Source organism: Seriola lalandi, unplaced genomic scaffold, assembly GCF_002814215.2.
Source record: "Seriola lalandi dorsalis isolate HSWRI2012SDOR001 ecotype SW California unplaced genomic scaffold, Sedor1 jcf7180002054563, whole genome shotgun sequence".
NCBI classification, from domain to species: Eukaryota; Metazoa; Chordata; class Actinopteri; order Carangiformes; family Carangidae; genus Seriola; species Seriola lalandi.
The window spans coordinates 606,407-626,495 of record NW_019525116.1 but is presented as its reverse complement, the minus strand read 5'-3'; the positions used below and the strand labels follow the sequence as shown (position 1 = coordinate 626,495).

The 20,089-nt window shown below is 41.0% G+C and overlaps 1 protein-coding gene across 1 annotated transcript in view; it reads right to left on the bottom strand.

Moving 5' to 3' along the window:
* Nucleotides 1-18,053, bottom strand: part of LOC111662483 (thyroid hormone receptor alpha) — a 105,932-nt gene extending 87,879 nt beyond the window's left edge. The window contains exons 1-2 of the mRNA XM_023416360.2: nt 17,842-18,053; nt 8,918-9,021 (exon numbers count right to left, since the gene is read on the bottom strand). The gene's annotated coding sequence lies outside the window, so the exon portion shown is untranslated. The remainder of the gene's footprint in view (nt 1-8,917; nt 9,022-17,841) is intronic.
* Between the last annotated feature and the right edge of the window lie 2,036 nt (nt 18,054-20,089).

Here is a 20,089-nt window from a genome sequence, read left to right as displayed (position 1 = left end):
TCCACAATTGAATCCAATTTGTGATTTTACATGATCGCCATTTGTGGAGGTTCTGCCATAACTGTCTTGGTGCATGTGAGTAAAACAGATGCTTTATTGTTGCAGGTTCTCCAAAACAGAAACCCCATTTATATTTAGTCCCTTCATGCGTCTTTGTGTGGATTGGATAGTTTTACAATCGCTCAAAAGCTCGTCATAAACGCTCTCAACATAGACTGAAATCAAACTGCAGAATCCGGCTCGGGACGTGGTTCGAGACGCTTTCTAGCCAGACGTTGATGCGCTTTTCTTCTGCTCCCGTCATGTGTAACCACATCAGTAAGTGCTCTGCGTCTGTCCTGTGATAACAGCAATGTGTCTGAAATTAAAAGTCACTGTCACTTTGGACAGAGACAAAAGCAGCTCCAGCAATTTCAACACATGCGATCACACAGACGTTGAATCGATCTGTTGCAGTGTTTATCTGATCCCTGGATAATCTGTGTGAGTGAGAGAGCATTGTTCTGTATTGGTGAGCACCTGTGAAGATGATATAACCTTTGTCTCATGTATTTCATATTCTGCCAATACTAATGTTATCACACTTTCTGGTGTAAATTAGGAATTTCTCTAAACTTTGAACATTTGATCGTATTAACCTCAATTCAACATGTGACTAGAATTACTGCCTCGTGGTATGATATGCCTCCGCCAACCAGTCAAGTTGCAGTTTTTAATCCATGTCAGACTCATACTGTGAAACATGATGTTGTGAAGACTTTGACGGAATTTAATAAGAGGTAATACGTGTCATACTTAAGGTATGAATTATTGAGTTACGGCCAAAAGCACGTTTTGTGAGGTTAACCAAATTCTAATGTGTTCATTGAATCCAAGTGGACGATTGTGCCAAATGTAATGACCTCCAGGTGTTCCTGATATATCACTTTCACAAGAATGGGACGGATGTGAGGTCACAGTAGTGAGGCCTTAACCTTTAACCTTTGACAACTAAAATTTAATCACTTAATGTTTGAGTGCAAGTGAACATTTGTGCCAAAATTGAAGAAATTCCCTGAAGACGTTCCTGAGATATCTTAATAAAGGGGCGGACGGACGAACAACCCGAAACAATGACACGGCTGTCGCTGGTAGCGAGGTGTAATCAACTTCGGCTGCTTTGTGGATTATTGTTTGTCATAAAGATCCTATAGATGCATTACTGCCACTAACTGGCAAAGAAACCGTGGAAAACTGAAGCATAGTTTGCTCTGATCGCTGCTTCAAAGCAGCAGCGACAATTCAATTACAACTCTCAGCGTCTCCATGTAAGAATTCAGGATTTATCTTAATTGATTCTTGACTCAATAAGCAGAATAAAGGGCTCAATTTTCAGCCTCTTCCTCTGCTACTGTGCGCCAAACCATTCACTCATGTCTTTTCTCCACTGAACTGCAATATGAAAAATAACTTTCAGTTAAGCTAACGGGTTTTGATGATAGTCAGTGTCTTTTGAAAAGCTGCAGGGCTTTAGAAAAATGAATCAGCCAATGGACCAAATGGACCCTTCCAGGCCTGATCAAAATTGGTGTGAGTTTTGTAAAGTGTTGCGGGGTGTGTTGGTGGCCGGGGTTGTTGGCTAGTACCGGAGTTTGATGGTATACCCAACATTTAACAAATACTTCACTTTCGTCTATCAGAGGTAATTATTAGGTTGAAGTTAAGCTCAATCCAAGCTCAAATCAGAATCATAGACTGTAAATAAAGATGGACGTAGCCTCCGTGACGTCACCCACAGTTTTTTGAAGAGTGCTTTTGAAGCTCAGAGTGAGCTGCTCAGCCGCCTCCATCTTGGCAGTACCTGACTCCGCCTAACTCCCAGCTAATCCAAAAATGGACAAAGAGGTAGTGCGTATGTGGAGCAGAGACTTCGGTGAATACCTGTTTGTGGCAAGCATACGCTCACCCACCTGATACTCAAATAGGCCACGCCCTCAATTTTGCTGAACTTTGCTGAGCCTTAATAAAATGTAAACAGGTGAGTTATATAAAAATTCACCCCACGTACAGTTGTCATGAAGGAGGAAAATAGCTGTAGAGACCAAAAACAGATTTTTGTAAACATGTAAACATGTTTATTTCTGCTGTGAACTTGGACATTTTAATATGGGGATTGACTCGTGACCATTAGAGGAACTGCAGTTTTTAGCACTTCTGTGTCGGCTTCATTTTTCAGCCTCGAAGGTTGACGCTTGATCAAAATGGGTTCATATAAAAACTGTCTACTTCAATCAATAATTTCCTCCACACCTAGGTATTATGGTATGTGGGTGTAAGTGTATAGTGTTGGTATTTTTCAGTGGGACATACATGCCTACTTCTTCTTGGTGTGTGACCATGCACGTCCGAGCTCAAAACTCTTAAGTGTGGGTTTTGAGACAGATCTATATTACATAGTAGCAGAAGCAGACGGTAGGTAACAACTATCAAGAGATGTGCAAAGAAAGTACAATAGAGCAAAGCCAGAGGGGAGGAGGGAGGTTTGGGTCGAACAGGAAGTGGCTCCATTAGTGGACCATTAGAGGCTGTTCGGTGTCGGTAATTGCGTGTGGTTCTGGGGATGCATGGATGACGAAAAAAAGAAAAGACCTTTAAGTCCATCCCCATCATTATCATCACGCTCACCATGCTCCACACTGTGTCTGACTGGTCGGCTGGATGAGTGGAAGATTAGCTGAAAAAATTGTCTGGCCGGCAGGACTGCTACCGTGCTGTGTGACTAATCTGAGTGTGAAAAAGAGCACGGAGGCTGTCTGGAGAAGGACAAACTGTTTGACGTCCAGGTGATAAGCACGACCATTAGGGAGCAGGTACTTATTTTTAAACAGCTGTAGAACATATCCTGTGACCTTTAAGAGTTTTCTGCTGTGCCTTAGTGCTATATGTAGCCTGTCTTTATAAAATAAACCAACCGGCCTTACGACGACACATCTTACCAGACCTCAGACAATGAGTAAATACCAGCTGCTCATCTATAATAGTTCTTCAGACAGGAGCCCAGAATCCCTTACTCTACAATCTGTTCACACATAACTGTGCTGTCAAACACCATAATAACAGCATTGTGAAATTCACAGACAGTACAGCAGTGATTGGTCCGATAACAATGAGGACGCCTAATGGAAAGAGGTGAGGCATCTATCCATACGCTGTCGAGACAAGATAACAACAACCTCTCCTTAAATGTTGAGAAAACAAGGGAGATAATTGTTGATTTCAGGAAATCCAAAGCTGTGAAGCCACCACTTAACATCAACCATGTCCCGCTGAAACTGTGAGGAACATCAGATTTTTAAGCAATCAGATCTCAGACTTCTCTAGACCCTGGTCAGCTACCATCAAGCACAGGCTACCATCAAGAGCGTCTTTACTGGTGTGGTTTGACAACCTGACTGCACAGGACCATAGACATTTGAGGAGGACAGTAAAAATGGCTTCAAAAATCAATGGAACATCACGGCCACAGATTCGAGACATCTACATCTCCCGCTGTATGAAGTATTATGGAGGGCGCCAACCACCCAGCACGTGGTCTGTTCACACTCCCTCCCTCAGGAAAACGCCTACAGAGCTCAGACCTGTTTTTACCCCCAGGTGTTGAACAAAATGTACTTTACATAGGATTAGTTACTAATTGGTGCCATTTCATTTATCCAGTTTAAAGGGCTGAGACAGATGCATTTTGTTGCATTTGAATGTTCAGCTGCACTTTGAAAACGTACATGACAAAAACAGATGAACCAGCTGTTTTATAAGTTAATGCATTTTTTGCTTCTGGGTCTGTCGTGTACTTCCACATTCATGAAAGGCTTGAAACCAAAATTATTTATGCAACATTTAAAGAACTCTATCATTTAGTCTGCATGTTACAGTTCATGTTGAGTGGCTGTGAAAGGGTTGAACAGCCCCTGGCCTGTAAAGGCATTTAGGTGTGTGACCTGAACTCACCATGAACTGATGGATGCAACGTCTTTTTCTTATCCCATCTTAACACTACAGCCAAACAATGACATTCAGAGAGATTACATCACAATTTTATGAAACCAAAAATTTGCTTTACACTTGTAATTTCATGGTCAACGATCCTCACGCTGCACTTTTACATTTAATATTTCCATATAATCTTTTTTAGATAAATATGAAGTTCAGTATGAAATATCATGTTCTTCTTTTTCTGATAGTAAAACTCATTGTTTTGATTTTTCACTATTTTGTGGCATTTTGTAGACAGAACAATTAATCAACTAATCTAGAAAATAATTAGTAGATTAATAAGTAATGAAAAAATATGAGTTGTACAAAAGATAAGAAGTGCAATTCTTATCTTCTGTGACTGAAGGAAAAAAGGCAGAACTCAACTTTGATGGCACAGATCTTATAATTCATCTTCAAAAAAAAAAAAAAAAAAAAATCTGTTTGGGTGCATTTTGAATTTAATAACTTAATAATTAGCTTTGCAAAACAAAGGTGTTTTGTGAATACATGGCACCCTGCCACCCAGAGACGGATGTCGCCAAGGCGCAGCAACAAACTAATGAACGAGACCAGATAACACGAAGAACTGGAATCACACCAAACCATGAGACGGCTGAAGATTACCACCCTATCTCACAGAAATAATTAGCGACTTTACCACCACATTATATTTCAATTATTAGTTGCTCTGTCTCTGCTTCAGTTAAATTAAAGTCTGTACAACTGACAAATTCAAGGATGCTTTAAGTGTTTTGTTAAACCTGTAAATTTGCATGGTCGGCTAATTAAACACTGATGCATTGTTAACCTGCATTTGTTAAGATTCGACGCTAATGAATCTCATATCTAACCTTTAATCTACCTTCAATCTTTTTAATTAGCTAGGACGAAATAGTTTTAGCTGGAGCTAACCACCACTTACGATCATCGGCAACAGATGATATCAGCTGTAGATAATTAACATTTCATTCAATAACATTTAAATGAAAGTTTGCAAAAAGCACATTAACCAGACAACAGCCAAACTCTCTGTACTTAACCAAAAAAAAGAAAGAAACTCTCCTCACCACTTCACTAATAAACTGGGGACTCTCATGCAGCTGATCACCTCATGTCAATTTTCAGGAGAATCTCACAGTGAAACTTTCCTACATATCATATCAATAATTTCTGATAATCAGTTCTGATTCAGGGAAGGAGCTCGTGCAAAATAAGGCAAAGTAAATGGGCTACACTTGTTATTTCCATGTGTCGGATACAGTTCATTTAATCAACATTTCATATCTGCTGCTTTTCTCATTTTCAGGTTGAAGCTGAAGGTTGTGAATATTAACTAGACTGACACTTAGAACTGCACCGTCTCCGTCGCTCTCAGCTGAGAGCAAACTGCGAGAGTTGAAAGTTGCAGCTATTTAAATTTGATGAGGGATTTAAAAGGATTAAGATTCAGATATCCTACCAGACAACAATATTATCTTATTTATTATTTATCTTAACGTCTCTCTCATCTCACTGTTTACTATCTGTAATTTGCAAAGCTCAAAATATTTATTAACATCATCAGAACTGTGACATTACATCCTTCTTCAGCAGTGAGTAAAAGAACATTTTGTTGAACTGAAGAATAACATGACAGCACCGTAACCCCGCCAACATCAGCCAGCCGTTCCAGCGTCTCTTTGTTCAATCAGTCAGTGCGGTCAGGAGCCCTCAGCACAATGCTTCAATTACTGCGTGATCCGCCACTGACACTTGCACAGCTGAGCGGCTGCCTTGCTATTATTCATAGAAGATGAGCAATTACATTTACTTGTTATCATGACAACGCGGATGAAATAAAAAGTTTTCAAAGACAGAAATTTACAGAGTAATGTCTCAAGTGTTTCTGAAAATTATTGTTTAAAAAAAAAAAATCATGACATCTTGTTGTTGAACTAAATTTTATCTAAATGTTTGACTCAGCTGAAAACACAGTCATGGCGTTCCTTCTACAATGGAAATCAATATCGTAAGAAATATTGAACAGAAAGTTTGTCTCGATTTGAAATTGTGGACTTGAAAACGAGAGAACTCTCAAATGCTGCAAAAAGTGTGTGTGGGTTTTCAGACTATTCGAAAGCAGTGTTCCGCAAAACTGAAATGGAATCAGTTTTTTTTTCTTCCACATTCAAGTCGTGGCGAACTGCCGTGTCCCGTCGCAGGGAGCCGGTTCCAACCGAGAGGCAGACAGCTGGAAATCCGTCGTCATGTTGGATTGATATCGTGAGAGGAGAAAACCCAGATTCTTTTGCAAGTCAATTGCAACACAGACCGTTTGCAATTGCGTTTTGTCGACTTTTCTAATAAATAAATAAATAAATAAAAGCTTCTATTTTGCACAAAACTGCAATGGAAACCCAACTAGTGTTGAAGTTCCTACAAATGTGTTGCACTTGCAGTTTGCTCTGTTTTCTTGCACCTTCTGTCCAGTTCATCCCAAAGCAGCTTCACAGGGTTTAAAGTCTGGAGACTGTGCTGGTCTTCATCATGTGAAGCCTCCACTGGGTCTTTATATCGCCGTGGGATGAACCTCTCACCAACCAGTCTGTCTTCCTTTCTTACTTGTCTTTTTTCGCACCATTCTGATAACAGACATACAGTTCTACTTCCTGCGGTACAGTACTGTCCTAGTAACGCATCAGAGGGTGCAGTAAGAGTTTGTTCCAGCGCTGCCTTCGCACAGACGGAGGGTTTGTCAGTCATCAAGGCTTCGTTTTCTTCCTCTGCTGCAGGAAAAGCTGGATGTTCACTGATTTCTTCATCCCCGAGAAAAGTCTGTTTCAGTTTTGGTAAACTGACACTTTGGTAAACTTTTTTTTTTTTCTAACCTTGGGATGTTTACTGCATTTCAATGTAAACAGGAAAAACGTTCTAAAGCTCTTGACCAGTTGTGTTTTTCCAAATACAGCTGGCAGCGCGGCATGAGGTGCAGCTTCATCCCACTTCTTAGCTGCTCACAGTGATTCGGATGTCGCATGCGAGTAAAAATGGGACAATGTGAGAAGAGCCATGAAGGAAGTCGCGAAACACGTGTCGCAAATTTGCATCAAGGGGCCTCACAAGTGTGAAAATTATTTGGCCTGCGTGAGACATAAAGTGATATCAAATCACATGAAATGTCACAACACATCCTGTCATGTTGCATCACATCAAAAGCATCAAGAGCACACGTCTGTGACTCCTGCTGCTGCACTAATCTCTCTGCTTTCTCCACGTTCACTCAGTGGGGGCAATAAAGCTACACAACCATTATCCACTGTCTGTACATCTCTCTAACAGCAGGGGTGGTGCCACTTTATAGTCCACACACACTCCCTCCACTGCACTGCTAATTTAAAGACTGTGGGGAACGGTAAAAAGCCCTTGCTGCTCATTTAAAGTAAATATAGGCCAATCAAGGACTTATTAGGTTTTTCGAATGCGTGGAACTGGGACAATAAACAATAATGGGAAGCTGTATACCTAATGCAGAAAACTAAATAATATTACAATAATACATCATACTACACATATTATATTAGACGTATTACATTAGACTTGTTTTCTTCAGGACATCTAAATGACAAGCTGCTGCTCAGTCCTCAATGTCCACAGTCCATTCATTAAAGTGGCTGAAATATTAACGCAATGTACTTGTGCTTATAGCTGACTGAGGTTGTAGTGACGTGACATTTTATGTTTCAAAGGGGGTCATTGTTGTCATGGACACTGTTTAGAAGGTCAATAAAGGATTTGTTATTTATTTCACATGGATAAACTCAGTTACATAAGAAGTAATGCAATGCAAAGTATTGAAGCTAATTTAATCACATTTCATGTTGTTTTGTTTTGGTGTTTTTTTTGCCTGCGATATAATATGCAACTGAAGTTTGTATTTTTACACTGCTGCTCCTATGATTCAGTGTATGCAGGGAGACCTTTTAAAACCACAACTTTATTTTCTTACTCACTTGCTGAGTGAGAAGCTGCAAAACACCAGCCTCTTATTTGGAAATACAGGACATCTGGATGCGTTTGTACACTACTCAGAGATGCATGTTCAACGCAGCAGAGTCATTATACTGCAAAAACACGTAACCCTAAACATGTGATTAAAGATGCAAAACATCCTGTAGGAGTTGATACTGGAAATAGGCAGTTTTCTCAAAACACTGCGAAGGCTAATCAGCTCATGCCAATGCATGTCTTCTGTATCTTATTACAAAGATCTATCTAAAAAAAAAGCTACAGGCCTGAAGGCTTGTCCTCTGCGCCGGCTCTGAAGAATACCCCTCTTGTTCTTCTCCTACCTTGTTGCTGCGTGCTTCGCCCTGCAGGCGTGACACCATTATCTCACTGGCACATAAAATGCTTTTTTTTTTTGCACTTACAGTTTTTGCCCAATGAATAAACAATTTAACAGCAGACTGTGCCACAGATGTGCAGCAGGTAGATAAAAATCAGCTGCATCACTCGATACTGGCGAGAATTTTAATTGGTGTGTGTGTGTGCAGGCATGTGTGTGTGTGAAGGCATGTGTGTGTGTGAAGGCATGTGTGTGTGTGAAGGCATGCCATTTACACTTTGCTTTAATTCAACCTTTGTTTTTTTTCTTTCTTTGATATTCATGTTGAACGCCTTAGCCTTTGAATTGAAAGTACAAGCTTCATTTACATAACGTAGCATGGTTTTAGCTCATGATAATACAATTCATTTTAATCCGATTTTACACCCCCTACATTTACACTGCTGACACTACACCAGTGCGCTAGCTGCTTCTGGTGAATTCATTTCGGGCAGAGGCGGCTGAGACAACAGGGTTTGGTTACTGCTTGACACTGCCACCACTGGACACAGCTGTGAATATGAAAAGGGGAGGACCAACCTGGTGCTATGAAGAGAGAGGCCAGTCGTCTTCACCGATAATATTTTGACAGAAGAACGTCTTCACTGATGTAAGATGTACACTCCAATAACCGGCTAGAAACTCTGAAATGACATGGAAAAAAAAAAAAACTCAGATTCTTTTCTTGAAAAGTTTGGTATAAAAAAAAAACCACAATTAAAGTGTGACATTATGGCAATTTTACCCATCAACTTTTATGTTCAGCCATGTAGCTAGGTTTAAACAGTTAACCATTTTTATATCAAAACACCCGTCAAGATGCAGGAAACGTGGTCACAATCTTTCTCCTTTCTGAGCTACGGCGGTGAATAATAGCCGAAAGTGTTTCTGCAGAACCCTCTGATGTCACAGTGAAGTTGACCTTTGACCTTGTGGATGTAAAACGTTATCACTTCATTTTATTTTCATAGGCTTTTGAGTTAAATTGTGTCATAATTAGTGGTTGAATTCGTGATTCTGTGAGGTCACAGTGTTCCCATGAAATTCCCTCTGGACTTTCCTGATATATTGCATTCACTAGAACGTGACATCTTGAACTTTGACCTTTGACCACCAAAATCTAATCAGTTAATTCTCTAGTCCAAGTGAACATTTGGGCCAAATTTGAAGAAAATACCTCAAGGCGTTACAAAGATATCACATTCACAAGGCCATAACCGTATTATGTGAGGTCATAGCGACCTTGACCTTTCACCTTTGACCACCAAAATCCAATCAGTTCACCCTTGAGTGGGATGAAATGGGAGATTGACTCGAGTGGTCATTTGAAGAAGTGCAGTTTTTGGTACTTCTGTGTTGGCTTCACTTTTCAGCCTCGGTCCGGTCAGTCTACAAAGCTAGCAGCTAGCTTTAGCAGCAGCATTGTCAAAGGTGCTGGTGCTTGTTACAACTTACTGTGTTTCACACTTTGTACACCACAAAGACATGCCTTTGCAATTTAGATCAAAATCACAGTATTTGTCAGAAGAAAAAAAACAAATAAAGAATTCAATATTTTCCTCAAATAAGCCTTTAAAAAAAACGGGGAAAGAGTTGAAACGGGCTCCTTAGCACTCAAGAGGCAGGAGTCCATTAACACCATCAGGTTCAAAGGTCAAACCTAATTGAGTTTGAACTACACAAAGCCTGGACAGCTCCTTATTGATCCGGCCCCATTATCATTTTATCATTTGTTCCAGCTTCCTTTAAATTATATGAAGCTGCAGAATATATAGGGCAGCACTGAGTGTGTGTGTGTGTGTGCGTGTGTGTCTTTGATATACCCGTTAAGCTGATTTAGTTTAAATGAAAAGTTAAAAAGAAAATTGAAAAAAAAAAAAAAAAGTCAGCCAACGATCTAAATTTTCATATTCTTTATAAGTAGGTCAACTCGTGCTTCAAGTCAAATCACATGGTTCTGACATCAGGTAGTATTTCCCAACCCCAAGTCTTCCACTTGAACATTCACTGCCAGCTTTGACCCGGTCAGCTTAATGGAAGCGCAGAACCCACTCCTATCTACCGACTAGCGAAACAGCGGGTGCTAACGATGTAGTTTATGTGACAAGCTGCGCGAAGCCACTGGCCTGTGGCAAAAAAAAAAAAAAAAACTTCACCGGGACTAAAAATACATTTAGAATACTGAACAAACATCACGCTGACCCAACGCTGACCTTCACTATCAGGCTACGTTGTTTTCACTCCATTTACTCCGCAGTCTATAGCGCAACGACTGCCCCTCCCGCCTCAGGCTGCCATTTCCTTCACTCACACGACTCTATCAAGCAGAAAACACACTCCTCTGGATTCACACGCAACAAAGCAAAGTCAATAAAGCCTTCAAAACACCTTTAACTGTAAAATACACTGAGGCTGAGGATGGACAGACAGATGGGTCACCAGACAATAATGTAATAAGTGCCCGATTAACTTTGTAAGTGATCAATCAACCAATCAACAGAAAATTAGTCGTCATTCAAGCCATATATCAGGGAGCATCTTCTCAGATCTGGTCATCTGCTAATTGCTTATGTAGGTGCCTCTATTATTATTATTATTACCATTATTATTATGGGACATTTATTAAATTATTATTATAATAACTATTTTCTAACAGTCTAAATAATAAATATACAAGTCTTACGGCTGATCAATATTTTTTTTTTAACACGTCTGTGATTCATTTTCACTGAAAAGAAAATTTAAAAAAAGAATGATTATATGATTTTTGTTGAGTTTTGTATTAAAATAAACATGTTCCTTTATGTCTGGACAATATGATTTGTTGGCCATATTGTGAATTTGATAATATCTTAATTCATTGATCATAAGTCCAAACTTCAAGACACGAATTTGAACTTGGGTCTTATTTTTGCAAGTTTGATTATAATTTCTATTAGTTATGAAAACTGAGATCTCACAACAACAACCGTCAGACAGGTTGTAAACAGGACAACAGTTTAGCCAAATAAGCTAAAACTTAAAATCAAAGGCTTGCAGCCACAACTACGGCAAGTGCGGCAGGTCAAAGTTGAACCAGTCTGTCTATAATCTGTAATAGACGTTCACTCCGGTTCCAGCTTGGGCAATAATTTCACCATTCTTCCCAGAGGTTTGTTTACCAGCGAGCTGGCAGGCAAGAGGAGTCACGGGTGGATGTTTTAAGACAGACGCTGTTTATTTACACCAAAAATGGGAAAAAATAACAATTTACGAAAGATGCAATAAAGTTCTTGGTCTGAAAAAAAGAGGTAAAGTAAACAGACCTAAACTGAGGCCAGCAGCTGAACAGCCCGCACCGAGCTCACAAACTGAACACAAAGGGAACAGCCTGCATATGACGGCTGATCAGACCAAAAGGTGCAACTTACAAGACAAATAAAACCAAATAAACTATGAATACAGAAAAGGACATTGGCCTTTCAATTTAAACACTAAACAAACTGAAGTGCAACTATGAAGTTATTGACTACATGCATGCACTACAAATAGAAACTAATGTACTGCCAACAATTCTAAATAAACTGAGTATGATCTATGAAACTAAAGCTACGCGTCATCATTAATGTTTCCTTATAGTGTGTTCAGAAAGTATTCAGACCCCTTCACTTTACTCTTGTTACGTTCCAGCTTTCTGCTAAAAAATCTTTTTTTCATTCATGTTTTCCTTCATCACTCTATATCCCAAAGTGAAAACCAAACTGTTTACTAATTTATTAAAAAGTTAAAACTGAAATATCGCATTGACAAAAGTATTCAGACGATTTACCCAGCACTCAGTTGAAGTACCTTTGGCAGCGATTACAGCTTCAGCTCTTGGGAATTTTCTGCTCTTCTCTGCAGAGCCTCAAAACGAACCACCAATATCTGAATACTCGGGTATATCAGTGGTTTCTTACGCCCCTAATTGTTGTTTCTGGTACATACCTCCTCTAAATCACACAAGTAAGAACATGTGATGACAATGATACTCAAATCCAATTACAGCACTATCTCATGGTCCTAAATCTACATGTCAGAAGACTTCTGGTGATTCTCAACCCAGATTAAAAGACCTTTATAAATTATTTCCTGTCAGTTGGAGGGAGAGTATCATCCTTGACTGACTCGTAGATGTTTAATTTTCTGTGTGGGAGATGCATATCCACGTCTGGTTTTTGACACTAAGCGAACAGAGGCTGAATTACACACAGGAGAGAACAGAACATTCCAAAGAAACTAGTACCAGGAAGGGCCCCAAGGCTCTTCTTATAATACCAATCTGTTTGCGCGTACAGCCGCTTTTATATTGTAGTCAGTCAGGCATTATGTAAACTATGTTCATCCACCAGGTAGTAACTTCTCTTTTTTCTCTTTGTGACATTACAAAGCTAAGCCATTATCCCTTCTGGCTCTTCAGTGTTTGTCTCTTTCCGGTTCCTTTCTCTCTCTCTCTGCTTTCTTTTTCACACTTGAACTTCTTGAAGATTGATTTTTTTTTTTAACCATCAGAAATGTATTATTACAGGAGTTTATTCTTCAACTAGAAAGTTAGAGCTGGAGGTAGACCAACACATCAGCCAGGCTGACACCCTGTAATGATGAGAATAATGAAGGTGTCATCTCTCACACACTAAGGCTGCATCCACACTTCTACGTTTTCATTTTAAAAACGGAAACGAACTCCGTCCAGACCATCACACCTGAAAACACATACATACATACATACATGAGCAATCACATGCACTGTTCCTTACTGAAGATTATCCTGCTGAACAAAACACTAATTTTCTGCAATAATCCGAAAGCCCATGTAAGAATTCCTTTGGCTGTTTGTCAAGGGAACCAGGGTGACGCTAACATCTCTATATCACTATATACAGTATTTTTATTCCATGCAATTACTCGATCTGGAATTAAATATGTTCTACTTAAGCCAAGCTCTACTTGGCTATCAAAATAAAGGCTATTTTTGACAAAAGAAAAAAAATGCCATAACAATTTTTAATGTTGGTTCATTCATCCATCCACTATCTACATTTGCTTATTCTGTGCAGAGCGGTGAAGTGCAGGAGCCAAGTCCAGCTGACAGTGAGTGAGAATGAAAGCACAGCCCGGATAGGAGGCAATCACAGGACTCGCATGTAGAAAGACACACATGGGCAATTTAAACTCACCAATTATCCTAACCTATGTGTCACGGGCCGAGGGAGAAAAAAAGCTGCAGAAGCACCGAGAGAACATGAAAACTCCACACTGAAAGGCTGTGAGCTGCTTTCTTGTTCAGCGCGGAGCGGACAGGAGTCTTCTGATAATTGGCTCAGCGCTGACAACACGGACACACCAGAGCGGGTTTACCCGAGTCCACTGCAAGTTACCAGCATCACTTTTCATCTCCACCTTTCCAATTTAGCAATAATATTTACTAACACTGATGAAGTGAAGACTGACGGAGCCGCTAATTAAGACCTCGCTTTTTTTTGTTTCAGCAGTAGCTTGTGCACGTCAGGAAAACCGACAGAGAGCAAAACAAAGTTCTCTTGCTACTGAACTCAGAAATGAATGAACAATTTCATGCAATCATGCACTCTTCTTCCAGGACAAAGGAAGGGCATGGCGAAGGAAATGGCATTTAATAGTGCTATCAGCCGAAAAATCAGCTCAAAGACTGAATGGACCTTTTTTCACAGCAGACGTTTTGACCTGTCACAGCAGTGGAGACACGTGTAACTAATTACATTTAAAATGGTTCTGTTCTATTTAAGGATTCGAGTACGCCGTGCCATTGAGGCAATGTGCATAATGTACGAGCTCTGGAACTGGCAAAGCTCAATGGTATGCAGCCATTATTAATGTTGTTAATCACACCTGCGTTTTTCCTGCTGCGACATGTCAAAATGTCAGATGTGAAAAAGATCCATTTCAAAGCCCGGCGCACTCGTGATTTCACTTATTTTGTTTTAATTTGACCTCTTCTCAGGACTCTGTGGGCAAGTACAGACGGTGTTTGACTGACAGCCCCATGACTCTTCTGCTTGTCTTTGTTGCACCTGATAGGGCGAGACTAATTATACTTTTCATACTAACGTGGTCTTGTGACCCCGTGAAATCCCCAGCATCTGACCCCCTTTAACCTGAGCGGAGGAATGATCAGACAAAACAGCTGTGGACACGAGAGGAGTTGCAGTTCTGTTATTCTCAGTCATTAATTCAGAATAAAACTTTGGCGTAGAACTAAAACAGTTAGTAACTGGAGGAGTGGGGCCTTAGCTGGGTGTTTAGGAGGTAGGGGATCTAATTAAGCTGCATTATGGGAACTGTAGGATCCAGTGTTTTGACCCTAGGGGTGGGCGATCCAGCCAAAACGTCATATCATAATCTTTTTGGGTAGATGGACAATCCACGATCTGAATCGCGACTATACTGCCAGATTCAGCTGAACTCGCGGTGTCAGGATTAGTTAGTTCGTAAGTCTTCTGTTTACAAATTGTGTCAAAACGGCTAACCAGCTCGCCTGGCTCGTCCCGCCTGCAGACAGGTTCCTCGTCCTCGTTCTGCTCAGGTGGAGAACTGGTACGTGTGCAAACTCGCCGGGGCTGCAGAGCAGAACGACTGACTTGTCGTCGCCAGCTGCAGTTAGCGGGCTAGCAGTTCAACACTGACAACAGGCTGATTAGCAGTGACTTTTAAAATCAAATATCTCACTAGAGCACCTTTTAATCACGCGATCCAATTCATCAGAAAAGTAGATCACATGTTACTTAATCTGTTTCTTATAAACCTCCCAACTTTGTGGAAATGCATCTCTAAATTCCTGGAATACCTGAACTTTAGTGATTTCTCTTTTTTCAATAAATACTTTTTGTTTTTTTTTAAATGAATGATAAAAAACTAAATACCTCTGGACTGTCAGTCAGGCAAAGCTAGATTTCTGAATATTTTCTAAAAATTGAATCACTAATCCGCAGATTATTCATGAAAACAACAGCTGCGATGCAAGATTAGATGATCAACAAACAATTATTTGACAACAAATTAAGCAAAAATGCCAAACATTCAGTGGCTTCAGCTTCTCAGCAGTGAGGATTTATCCCTTTCATATCACTGTGAACTGAGTCATTGGGGGTTTCGGACTTGTGTGGGGAACATGTCACTCTGGTATCTTGTGATGGTCTACTAGGACACACACTCAGGATTTTTCAGTACTGGCCAATTGTGTGTATGACTGTAAGCTCCTCCTCTCCTCTGTCTACATCTGTGTGATGTAAGCAGGCCGTGGGACCTCGGGGACTGGAGCAGTGGCTGCCTCCACGGCCCCTGTTATGCAACTGATTTCTCTCAGAAAGAGGCAGGCGAGGGGAGAGAGAGCGAGAGAGAGAGAGAGAGAGAGAGACCGGTTTTCTTTCCTGTCTTCCCCTCCCCCTTTCTCCTCACCTCCCCCCTCCCACTCCACGCTCGCTATACATTAAGCCTCAGCCTGCCTCGGAAAAACCAGGAAACTGCCTTGCAGCAACGAGCTATGGGAACGGAGGAGACGGGAGGAGAGAGGAGGGGAGGGGAGGGGAGGGGACAGGAGGGTGTTAGGGATAGATGTCAAAAGAGGTCACGTCTGGCTGTTGGATTACGGCTTTGCATGTATTTGTTTACACACACGTATGCACACTGTTTCCACATGGACTTCCCTTGGTTTCTAATTCATTCCAGGAGCATTTTCAGTGTGATTTCTTTAAGGGGATTAATAAATGTAATAACAAAATAAATATAGGTTTATTTTCCATGATGCTGGTTAAGTGCCAACAGTTGGGATAAACCTGCTAAACATATCAATCGCATTTTTAGCTTTATTTGTCTTAATGGGATTTATTAACTATTGTCCCATTGCTTGTAAAGCTGTTTAAAAAAAAAACCTCATAATGCACACTTCTTCCAAGACAACAACTCTGAAGGAAGCACTCACACAGACTGATAAATCTTTGAAAGGAAGCTGAAGATTAATAAGGATAACTGGGTTATCTTGTAAACAATGCGAGCTGAGAGTGCGCCACCTGTGTGACTTCATGTCGACCAGCTTCCTTCACTCCAGGAGGACTCATGGTTCTGTGAGTTTTCTGCCTTTCCTCTCTGGTCGTCTTCATTTGAAAATATTGAATTTCTTCAACCCGATTTCAAGATTTTAGAAGTAATAAATAGGTGACGCCACATCAGAAGTGTCATGCTTCTTCCAGATGATCACATACTCACAAACACAGTGTGGAGTGACAGTGGGTCACATGATATACAACGTCTTGCATGATGCACGCTTCGAGGCAGATGAACCTTTACCATGAGCGTGCCGTGTGGACATTTATTGTGAACATTGAACCCTCACAGAGCAGGAGATAATTATTCATTATCTTCACCTGATTCCAGCGCACTGCTCTGATATTTCCCCTGGTCACCAGCTGTGAACCAGGATCTGTGTTTGTAACTACAAATCTCTGACACACTGTCACAGAACTACATCTTACTGCGGAAAAAAAAAATTGAAGTAGATGATGCATTGTGGAATTAAACAATAATCATATTGCAGTGTAACCCTAACCTATCCTGCCCCCACACCCACACAAACTACTGGCATTACATGCAGCTCAATCATACACACACACACACACCACGCCTCTGCCTATAGGCTGATAACCACATTTCACATGTTCCTTCTGTCCTGTAACACATGCATGATTCATATCCAGTCTACACGAGCATTTCAAGCACATTTTGGCACACACAGACCTGCTTGGATGTCACAGCAAAGGAATGTGAAGAGTGGCTGCGCAGTAAATCGCACAGAGGGAGGGAAACATATACAAGTATATACATGTATATACATAAGGCTTATCTGCTGCCAACATCTTGGCACAAAAGCCCAAAGTGTACCCCTCACATTTCCTCTGGAGGCTCTTCTCTCACATTTCCACGCTGTGCAGCCGCGTAGGGCTGAGTGCACGTTAACAGGTTTCTGTGTTGCCATGATTATTTAGTCCCAACTTTAACCGTGCACTTTGGAGCCCTGCATGACCCGGGTCCCTCAGTGTAACGACAGTAGAGGGAGCACATGGCAGCGTAGGTCAAACTGGCAGCAATACTTTCTCAGATGACACACGGAGGACATGTTAGAGAGCCGCACTCCGCCGGGCTTCCTTGCATTAGCCTATAGGTACAGTAGTAGTAATGAGGCCGGCGCAGCGCCCGGGTTGACGTGAGGACAGCACTCACCTTGCACCGCCGTCCCTGTAAAGCGGCTTTCGCGGTGTTTTGCTCCGGAGTAACTGCGATAGATTGGCACCACTCACCAGAACCTCCGATACAAAACGGCCCCTTGTGCCGTCAACATAAACAGTCGAATTAACACGTGAAGAAGAAGCAGAAGAAAAACACGAAGGGGGTAAAAGCGAGTGTAGTTGGTTTACCGTCTCAAACGGCGTAGCTAATGCCTCTCCCGGTGGTAGCCCCCCTTTCAATCCGCTATCAGGTGTGTGGAGACGCGAGCGCCGTGTCTTTCCAGGACTGCCAAGGCCATGGCCACGGTCTGCAGGGGAACTCTACGGCGTTTATTAGCTCTCTGTGCTCGGTCCTCCCCCCCTGCCTGTACAGTACGGGTGAATGCGGGTCAGGAGGAGCGGAGCTGCCGCCGGGGATGATTCATCTGCAGGCTCCGCAGCTCCCTCTACCGGCAGGAGAGGAGTACTGCGCCGGGGTGGGGGGGGGGGGGGGGGGGGGTTGCAGGATACACTAAAGCAAAATGAGTGGTGGAAGAAGGTGTTCATGTAATACACTTAAAAGGTGTTGGGAAATATGTATGTATTGTTCTTATGTATAATTTTGTGTTACACTTCCCTTTACTTTCTATTTATTGTAGCCTACCTGCCTTGCTCAGAGATAAATGTGCATTTACTCTACTACATTTATCTGGCAGCTGCATCAAAATAATAAAATATGGTGCATTGTTATTACAGTAAATTTGGGCGAATTTTTTTTTTTTATCTCAAAATCATTGTTGTGAAGACATTTTTGGCTGTTTGAGGGTTAAGTATTGTTTTGGTTATTTTTTTTTCAAGTTATTATATTTTGCCATTTTTGGCTTTATTATGACAGAGACAGTGAGAGAGAGAGAGAGAGAGAGAGAGAGAGAGAGAGAGAGAGAGAGAGAGAGAAGATGACATGCAGCAAAGGGCCTGAATCGGCTTTGGAGGACTGAGCCTAAATGGTATTCGCTCCACCAGGTGACCCACTGTGGCGCCACAGGACTTGGTATTAGGGTTAAGATTAGAATTAGGTTTGGGCTTGTGTTTGGGTACGGGTTGGGGTTAGGCATTTAGTTGTTAGGCATGTACTGTAATAATACTCTGAAAGAGGCCATTCTGTGGAAGAATTGATTCTCCTCCTTTTCCCATTGAAAAAATCCAGAATCTGTGAATATGCACAAATGTTTTTCATTTTTTGACTGAAGACGTTTCTTTCTTCACTTTCTCGGTGTATGTGCTCTGGAAGCCTGAAGCTTCCTCATCACGCTAGTGTAAGTTGCAGCCGGACCAGTCCTGCAACGTCCGTGTGTGAGCAGCTTTCTTATGTCAGACGTTGTAAATACTCTACATCATTCTGCACAGTGACAATAAGCAAAACACATTTTGACTGGAGGGGGACTTTAAAAAGAAGGTGTTAGAGACATGATGCAGAGATTTTTCACATCATACTCTTTGATGAGACAGAAACTTGGGGTGCCACAGTAAAGCTCACCTGGCAGAGCACATACCACATATCAAGGCTGAGTCCTTAATGCAGTGGCCAGGGTTTGAATCCAGCCCTGGACTTTTGCTGCATGACATCCCCCCTTTCTCTACTGTAACTTTCTAATAAAGCTGAAATGCCAAAACTAAAACCTGAGCCTGAATATGCAATGAAGCTAGTAACTATGGCTTTCAAATAAATGCTGTGGAGAAAAAGTGTGATATTATTTACTACTATTTTAAAATATAAAGTAGTATAACATAGAAACACTCCAGTACAAGCACATTAAAACTGCACTTAAAGCAGCTGTGGTTGACATTCTTATTATATCAAAGCATCAAATTACAATATGAAAAGAATTTGAAGATGTTACAGTGGTCAGTTGTAGTGACGAACCTCAATAAAAATTATCAATTATTATCATTTATAGTGAGCTTCAGCTGATTGTTTAGCCGTGCGTACCACGACTTTATTGTTTTGGTTTGCTGTCACCATTCTCTTAACGTTGTTTTCAGCCACTGCAGGTGGTGAAAAAGCCCTGAAAGGCACACACAGTTACAGACTAGCTGCTGAACATAATGGAGCATTTAGCTGCTATGGTTTCAGTGTGCAAAAATCTTCTTACCTCTTAACACAAAATGCTTCACTATATAAACCAAAACATGACATCACAGTCCTTACAATGCAGCCACCTCAGTATCAGCACAACGTTCAGTGCTTATTTGTAGCTGTACACATCCCTGAATCAACTTCACACATTTGCGAGTGCACTGTGCAGCACTGCAACACAATTGAAAATTAAAAAATAATAATTTTTACATATGTTTTTGTTTTATATGTACATATACAGGATATCATATCTGGAAATTCATTATATGAACATATATTACTTTTGGATATGGGTTAAAAAAATTGGTAGAGACCAAAAAC